This window comes from Varanus komodoensis, unplaced genomic scaffold (genome assembly GCF_004798865.1).
Source record: "Varanus komodoensis strain SLA01 unplaced genomic scaffold, ASM479886v1 scaffold11, whole genome shotgun sequence".
Taxonomy (NCBI): Eukaryota; Metazoa; Chordata; class Lepidosauria; order Squamata; family Varanidae; genus Varanus; species Varanus komodoensis.
Genome location: NW_025335317.1, coordinates 13,018,870 through 13,028,019, shown reverse-complemented (window position 1 = coordinate 13,028,019; position 9,150 = coordinate 13,018,870). Strand labels below are relative to the sequence as shown.

Here is a 9,150-nt window from a genome sequence, read left to right as displayed (position 1 = left end):
CCGGCCGGGCAAGGGCGGTGGGGCGGGCGCGCGGGCGCGCGCGGGCGGGCGCGGGCGCGGGCAGATCGCCACCTCTGGCGCAGGAGCGCGGCGGCAGCCCGAGCGGGTCCCGAAGGCGGCGCGGACGAGCTGTGGCTGCCCGGCCCGGGAACCGGCTCCCGGCAGGTGAGGCGCGGGGCTCCCGCCGGGGCTGGGGGCTGCGCGGAGGGCGCGGGCGCTCGGAGAGGGAGATGCCGGCGGCTCCCTGGGCCGGAGCGCATCGCCTCCGGACACTCGACCGGCGTTCTTCCCCCGGACAACGCCGGCAGCCCCGTCCCTGCCTTCTGCGCTTGCACACGGGCAGCTGGGGGGCTTAGATTTTTTTTCCTCACGGCGTAAAAGTTGGATTGCAATGGTACCGCCGCTGCTACTTTTCAGACTTGCCATATAGAAGTTAAATATAATAAGCAGGATGCAAATGGGCATGATAGGCACGCTATGAAGTGCTGCTTTTATGCAGTCTTTACTGAGTAAAAGGAATCTTTGCCGTTTGTGCCCATTGAATTACTAAGGACAAAGTCCTATGCAACCTTTTTCTGGGAGTTAGGGGCTGTTTTTCTGTCTAAACTTGCACAGGATTGCACCTTAAGTGTTTTTTATTTAATATATCACGTGCAAAGGGACGGTGAAACTTAATACTTTGTATACCCACTTAATACTTTATATCCACTCTGAAAGTGCTATTTTGTAGATGTTTATGCTGGGTATTCTAATTATTATTATTATTATTATTATTATTATTACATTGCAGTTATATCCTGCCTTCCTTCCTTTTGCAAGGGACCCAGGGCAGTTTACAAGATTCTCTCATTCTCTGTTTTATCCTCACAACAACGACCTTGTGAAGTAGGTTGGGCTGAGAGTCGGCCCCTAGTGAGCTCCATGGCTGAGTGGGGACTAGAACCGTGTTTTCCTAGACGTGCTTAGACAGGGATGGCTGAAGAATTCTGGGAGTTGGAGGACTAAGCAGCATAGGGTTGTACCCTTAGTGTAACTGTTGATATTGTAATATATACCCCACTACCCCAAGAGGTAAAAAGACTGTGGATAATGCTACCACATTGACAATGCACTCCAATACATGTCTATCCAAAAATAAGCCACTCTGAGTTCAGTGGGACTTACACCTAGGCAATTATGTAAAGCATGCAGCCTTAGTTTCCTTTCCTGGAAACTTCAGATGTCTTTGTAAAATCTGCTTTACACTGGAAATAAATGCACAGCATTGTGGCTGCAAATAGGCATGCTTCCAGATGAGGCTTTCTATCACGCAGTTGCTCTGCCCTGCATGCTGGAAGAAAATATGGATTAAATGCACAGTTAAGTTTTGTTTGCTAACTCTAGGAGCTGTCCGTCTGGAGGGTTCTGCAGTTGATCACAATACCAATGCAGTTTCTTAGCGAGCAGCAGTGTGCATCCACCTTGTAATCCACCTTGAATTCCTTGAAAAGAAAAGGGGTGGGATCTACATATAATAAGTAAATTAAACAAATAAACTAACTCCTGCTAGTCCAGTTAAACTTGCCGTTCTCATTGCCGCTCTCTAAATTGAAGAATGCCAGCTGAGTTCTTGTCTCATACTTGAATGCAAAGCACCAGTTGCAGGTCAATTGCCCAGTCAGAAAAAGAGCAAACTTCTCCTGAGTTGGAAGCAGTAGCTCCCACTGAAGAAAACATCTTCCCAGTGTCCCTAGCCTAGCTGTTAATGTGTCATCAGCTTAACTGAGGATATTCACCAAGCCCTTATAACATTCCAGTGTAGCAGTAGGAAGTAATCGCAGCCTCCACTGGTAATTTTGTCTTCCCGCAGCAACGGTTATGTAGCTAGTTTAGAGGTTCACACCATTTCCTTTCTAAAGAAAGTGGGGACAGTGATGCAACTCAAACCTGTGTGAACATCATGTCATTATTCCATAGCAAGTCCTGCTTTTATTGCTGGATGAGCAGTTGCAGTGTTGTAGGAAAGGCATTCTGCAGAAGTGCAGAGGTAAACATGTAAATTACTGTTGCATCTCTTCCAGAAACCTGCCCTGGTGCTGAAAACTGAACTGTGCGATCGTATTCATACCTATTCCGAAATAACATCCTTTGCCTTCAACAGGGCTTACCTCCAGGTAAGTGTGCATACAGCCACCTGAGCTCTTGCACAAAGATAGCATTATTCCAGTCTTCTATTTTACTCTCCGCATCTAACTGGTTTCCTGCAAAGTCAGCTTCAGAATTCCCTCAGTGAGGGGTTTGACTGCATTTGTTCCATCCATTCTCAGCCCCCCCGCCCCCAGTTATTGGGGAAAATCTCGTATGGAGATGAACAAGAAAGCCAAAGCGAAGCACATTTAAGTTCTGCTGCTTGGCTTGTGCTCCGTTCCCTTTCACTCTGTGTTTTAATTCTGAGTAGACGGTGCCTTCTCTTTCCAAAGTGCATTGGAAGTTCCTAGGAGAAAACAAATTGAGACATAATGAATCCTGCTTTGGTGTCACTTCAATAGTTCATTCAAGGGATGTTTGCAATACAAAATAAAGGTTTAACTACAAGTTAATATACACTAGAGCATGCATTCTATATAGGTTTAGACAGTAAAAAGTAGGACTTTCCCCCTGTCTAAATAGGCATAGGATTATGCCTTAAATAACACTTGCAATTACTGTTTCATGAAGCCAGAATCCATGGTCAAACTTCTGTATGAGGACTTAGCAACACATTGCAGAATAATTTGCAGAGTTTCCGGTTCTCCAAAGTTCTCTTTTACCCTGCTGGAGAGTAAGTGAAGCAGAGGCTGGTGGGGAAGAGAAAAACCACCTTGATGTTTCAGTCACAATGTCTACACTTAATCACACCCTTAGGGTCAAGTGTGGGAGGGGGATGCAAGCTTAGGCCACAATCCTATACCTGCTAACCTGGGCATAAGCCACACTGAATCCAATGGCACTTTCTTCTGAATAGACATGCAGACAATTGTGCTCATTATTGTCTTAAACCAGCCAGTCCCAACCTGGTGCTCTCCAGCAGTTTTGGATTACTACTCCCATCAGCCCTGGACTGCATGGTCAGAGGATGTGGGTGATGAGACTTAAGAGTAGTTTGTAGGCACCTCTTCGGGGAAGGCTGGCTTAAACTCTGTTGGGCGTTACACAGTTTTCAGTTTACACCTGTAGCTGAGGATCGTTTGGGTACTTGGCTGGGACATGCTGGAAATCACAGGCCTTTTGTCTGTCTGAATTTGCAGATTGTGCCTTAATAGGCATTTTATGGCCTGTTTCTGGGCAAGTTTAGTGGCATGAAAGGGCCACTGTGTTCAATGGGGAGTTCTCTCAAAAGAGACTGAAATCTTAAACCATACTTCTAGGGATTAAATTACACTGATGTCTGAGTAGGTGTACACTGGCTCATATTACAAGTGTGTACGGGCAGCCTAAGTAATGGACAGTGTAATAGTATACATGTCTACTAAGAACTAAGTCCTGTTGTGTGCTTTGGCGCTGACTTCCAGCCAGGTAAGTGGGTATGGGGTTGCTGATAGATTGGCATATAATGGGCACTGAGAGCTGAATAATGAAAATGCTGAAAGGCATTAATAGTGCAACTAAATTGATAATCGTATGTCTGTATGTCAGTTGGAATGGTGGGACTTCCAGTGTGACACATAGGAAGGACATCAGCTCAGGGAAAACCAGGGTGATGTATGAAGCACAGGTGGTCTGGAAACATGGGCTTAAAACCTTCAGACCTTTCTGTTTTACAACCTGATCCATAGAAGGCATATAAAAATACATCACTGTAATGGTGTGATGGCAATGCTTGAAATGCTCATCATGTGATTCAATGGACAGGCAGCCTCAATCCTCAACACCCTTACACAGAAGTAGGCTCCACTCAGTCAATGGAACTTCACTTAGTTGGAGCCTAAACATGTTTGTTTGGAAATATTCCAATGAGTCTAATCGGTCGTGAACTATGTGGTTCATTCCTTACTAGCAAATAGTTTTAAAAACCAACAACAACCAGATTCAGTGATTTGCAGATTGTATTATTAGGCTGACAACAGATACTTAACACAAAAACAGAGCTGTGTAAATAAGATTTTAATAAAGAGATAGGAATGGAATGCCAAACAATGTAAAAATGAGCTTTACTATTAGATAGTGGATTATCAAGGCTCTTCCCCATAAATCCATTAAATCTGGCAAAACTGCAGGCTTCTACTTATGTGATATTTTTTTCTAGAACATTGCACAGTAAATCCATGTTTGTTGTTAAAAACTGTTAATTATTCATGTGAGTAATTTAGCTTAAGAAACTCAAATACTTTGACCACCTAATAAGAAGGAAGGACTTACTGGAGAAGACCCTGATGCTGGGTACCATTGATGGCAAAAGGAAAAGGGGATGGCAGAGGATAAGGTGGCTGGATGGAGTCACGGGGGTGGTGGTGTGGGCTTGGGTGGCCTCTGAGGGATGGAGGACAGGAGAGCCTGGAGGAATGTTGTCTGTGGGGTCGTGCTGGGCCAGACATGACTTTGCAACTAAACAAAACAAACAAAAAATAGCTTAAGGTTCTGTTTATATTTCTGATGGCGTAGCTGCAAAGAAAAGATGGGATTTGAGTGAATGGACTCAAATGACACAACTGCCCGTCATGGGTAACTAGCTCCAGTGGGCTGCCATGATGTCCAGATCCAGACTGCTTCCTGCAGGGAGGCTTATTCTTTGGCAGAACCACCCTGACAATCCATGGTTTGCTCTAGGGGATGTTCTACCCATGATGCGTTACTGTGTTGCCTGAATCTGGCAGAGCAGTTCCGTCACAGCTTGCAGTGAGCAGCTCGGGAGCAGCTCCTGTCCCTCTTTGTGCTGGCGGTGATATCCCCTCCACAAGTGCCCCCAAAGCACTTTGGAGCAACCATCATTGGTTTTCACCCTTTTAGAAATTATTTTTTCAGGCCCAGAAAACTGAGCAATTGTGTTCATAATTTGGGGGTGGAGGAGAGTCTCTTGCAAGTAGGAAGGAGCACACTTGCCCCTCTCTAAAACGTATGGTCTTTCCTGGTCAATTACCGTGTCTATTTTAGCTGTCAAAGGGAGTTTCAAAGTGAAGCAGATAAGAGATTGACAGAGTAAGACCTTGTATACCCAAATTGCCACACAGTTGCCAAGGACCAATGGCTTAGCTGTCAACTGAAAAACAAGCATAGAGGCGGAGAAGCAGCTAAAGTAGGTGCACCAAAAAAGGAGGAGAATATCACCCCCTTAGCCATGTAATCCTCTTGAAATTGAATTGAATTCTCAGTGTCCCCCACCTTTTCACTGGCTTTGCTAGTCCAGAAAGGGGAGACATTAATTCCTTCCCCTGTTGTCACAATTCCTTTTTGGAGGACTTACAGCTATAGTTACTGCCAATTCCAAAACACAAAAAAGCCAAAACACTGAGAACACGGCTGGGTGGAATGGAGTGAACTGGTCCCCGTGGGGAAGGGGCAGCACCCCAGCTGCAGGCACTCCACTCGCCCCACCCTATTCTGCCCTCCTGCTGGAGCTTTTCTGATTTTGACTGGGAAATATGTGCAAATTTAATGGCTCAAATAATGGAGGGGGAATTTGTGCCTGTTTACTCTCCATTTATGGCCTAGCCGTAAAATTTTCATCTGTTTTTGTGGCTGTTTTTTTAGCATTGTCAGGTAATTGCAGTGAGTTCTCTGAAAAGAAGCCATGAAAGGGGGTGTCTGGAGACTTGGGGAAGTGTTGAAAAGCTGCTTTTCAATTGATAGCTAGACAACTGTGTATGAATTAGCCTATGTTTTGTCATGCCTTGTCAATTCCGATGTATGTTACCTACTTTACTTTGCATCTCGCTTTGATAGCACACACACACAGGGAGGGAGGGGGGAAATAGACCAGAAAATGATGACTAATAATAATAACGGTGGTGGTGGTGGTGATCACAATTACACAACGTTCTGGGGCTATTACACACACATACAAGGAATACCAAGTGTGCATTTTTCAGAGTCTGAAAAAATGCCACAAATTTAAAAAGGTAGCAGTTGGAGCTGGACAAGGGAGACAAGTTGGGCTCAGCCACAAAGGACACTGGGTACTAGCCAGGAGGAGGGGCAGGAGACTAAACCATGGTGAGCCTGATGGTCTGGCAGGCACTTCGTGGGTTGTTCACAGAACAACCTGCACTGCATAGCTTATTTGCAGAATGGCTTTGCGTGTTCTACAAAGCTGACTATCACCTCTGTGCTTCTCATGGTGTCCTTTCAGCTAATCTAAATGGAAATGGAAGATGCAAGCGCCAACATTGCACTTTTTTCACTTCCATGAATCATTTAGAGCTTTCATAATGGAAATCTGATACACCACATCCTTGGATCACCAGGCACTTATCAAATGGTTATATTATAGGGGAAGATAAATCCATGGAAATGGGGAAGGGCCTTGCTTTTGGCAGTGGTGAACGTTTTTAAAAGACTAGAAATGATGGCTGTATTGCTAAGGAGGGCTGCAAGGGTCGAACTTTGCTTGTTTGCAAACTAAATTTGGCTGTGTTGGTGCTCTGTAGACACTGCAGGATGCTGCAGAGGTTAAATTTAGCTTGCACACAAGTTAAATTTAACACTTCTAGTGTCTGATAGCACTCTACTGAGGCAGCAAAGCACCATTCTTCATAGGAGGAAGTGGGGTCCAATTTGGGGGGTTTGGTTCAAATATGACCCACAGACCTCCCACCGTTGGCCGCCCTTGGTTGAGAGTTTGCACAAAGGAGGGGAGAACTTTTTTGTCAGCACCTTAACGGAGTCAATGCTGACCCAGAGGCCCAGTGCAGAGACCTTATTGGTACTGGCTAAGGATCCCCAAGCGGCCAAGCAGTTTGTCCTGTGAGATATTCTGCTTGGTAGCTGAACATCAGCTTTAATTATCCTGGAGTCTGGCAACTTAAATGGGTATGAGAGATTCGAGGAATAGCTGCAATGGCAGGCAAAATACAAAGAAAAGAGTGCTGCAGAAGGAAATGCAACAAGAGGGGCATGTCCTAGAAGTCCAGAAAGAGACCAGAGGGAAAGCCCTTTTGTGGATACTGAAGGCCAGTGTTCCCTAATCTGGGGCTCTCCAGAAATATCAGAGTACAGTTCCTGTGAGCCCTGACTGCAGGTTCTGTGTTTTCCTCTATACAGTGTTCCTTGATCCCATTGGTCTTCTATTTTTATTTTTTTAATGCGCTTGTACCAGCTGGTCACCTGTATGAAGACAACAAGTCTGAAGCGATAGGACGGGGTATAAATGCATGATGATGATGATAAGTTGTACATCTGTAGTAAAGAGTATTTACGCCACCATTTGAAAACAGCAAATTTCTTAGCTGGCGATTTTGTCCCTAGCCGGAGATGGGTTGACTCCTCACAAATGGTAAAAGGTCAGCTAGTTGATTCTGGAGTGTGTGCACCACATAGGGTAGATTTGGGCTTCCTATCAGGTAGGGGAGAGTTTGCCTTAATTTTGCATGACTTACCACTTTTCCCTAACAAACTATCACAAACACTGGCTGGTTCCATTGTGTTACGTGCACCTCCATCCTCTCACTCTGGCCACTCATCCTAGCAACTCTTGCAAGTAAAAACTCCTTCATGATGACGACATCATCATCATCATCATCATCATCTCTATACCTCTCATAGCCCAAACCATAATGTTTCCTGTTTTCCCCTATATTACAATAAACACGTTGGCTATGATTCCCACCTTCCTCCTTTGCACGTTTACTTGTTTTCTCTTGGTTCAGAAAGTGAACAGTCTGATGGGCACAGTGTTCAGCCATTAGAAACAAAGCAGGTGAAGATGTGTGCATTGCTAGGGAGTTGCGGGAAGTGGAGACTGGATGCCTAGAGCGGCTACGTCCATTGCCACTCTTTCCATGGGACTTTGTGGTGTTTTCTCACTATGAACAGAAAAGTGGAGCTCCTGGCCTGGATGGCAGGCATTTGTAATAAGCAGAAACCATACCACAGGCCATTGTTTCTCGACGTGGTTTCCAGGCCTGAAGCAAGCCATGCTGATGTTCCATGACCGGGTCTGGACAGCACAGTAAGTGCACAGTCATAAAAAAACCAAACCTGATTGCTTGTCATGACACGCAAACCAAGTCAGTAGGAACTCTGGTTAGAAGTAGAAAATAACTCTTGCTGGAGTGATCGCTCTTGCAGTTCCAACCCTTTTCTAAAAGTGGCAGTAGCTGGCAAGGAGGCAGGGAAATAAACTATGTAATGACATTTGCCCGGACACCTCATGCAGTTGTTATTTTAAATGAAGCACTCCTTGGGAATGAGAATACTGTTTGTTTGTTTTTTTAAGCTGAAACATTTCCAGTGTGTGGTCTAAAGTGCTAGAATAGTATACAGTTATACAAGTTCTAGTCCAGTTTCATACCTTCTATCCATGCATCGTTTCCACACTGTAAGGCTCTGTACAGTGTGAAATGTGTTTTGAGACACAACTGGAGATGAAGGGAGCAATGAAACATGAATCCTGTATGACTAATGGCGCTAAGTAAAGGGTTTGGACAAGGAACGGTCTGGACACGGCCTTAGGAAAACAAGCGACTTGGTTAATGACTGATCACTACCTGGAAAGCACCTGAGTGGTTGGCAGGGGAGTTTTTGGATTAGACTCTCTGGAAATAAGTGTCTCAAAGCATGTGATTTGCTCTTTTGAAAGGGAATAGTACTGCTACTATATGAATTAAAAGTCTGAGAAAGCATGGTGGGGTGGAGGCAAAGGTAACCATACTGGTCCATCAAGAAAACAATCCAAAATACCCAGCTGGGTAATACATATAAGAGGTCCAGCCGCAATTCCACAAAACTTCTGAGTTTTCCAGCGCTTCGTCAGGCTCAGTGTTCCAGTTTTACCAAACTTGTTTTAGACATTGAAACTATTTCGAATTGTGTATTTAGGAATGTTAAACTCTTTGGAACTTCTGTACTGGGATTTTATGCAGTGTTTTATGGCATGTGTGTTTTTACTGTATCTCTTTTATTGTAAATTGAGAAATGGTTGTAAACTGTCCAGAGGACTCTGGCTATTGGGTGGAATAGAATAGAATTAAATGGTAT

The 9,150-nt window shown here is 44.7% G+C and overlaps 1 protein-coding gene across 1 annotated transcript in view; it reads left to right on the top strand.

The window, feature by feature from the left end:
* Positions 1–106: 106 nt before the first annotated feature.
* RHOBTB1 (Rho related BTB domain containing 1) overlaps positions 107–9,150 on the top strand; it is a 72,997-nt gene continuing 63,953 nt past the window's right edge. The window contains exons 1-2 of the mRNA XM_044420392.1: positions 107–165; positions 2,061–2,153. The gene's annotated coding sequence lies outside the window, so the exon portion shown is untranslated. The remainder of the gene's footprint in view (positions 166–2,060; positions 2,154–9,150) is intronic.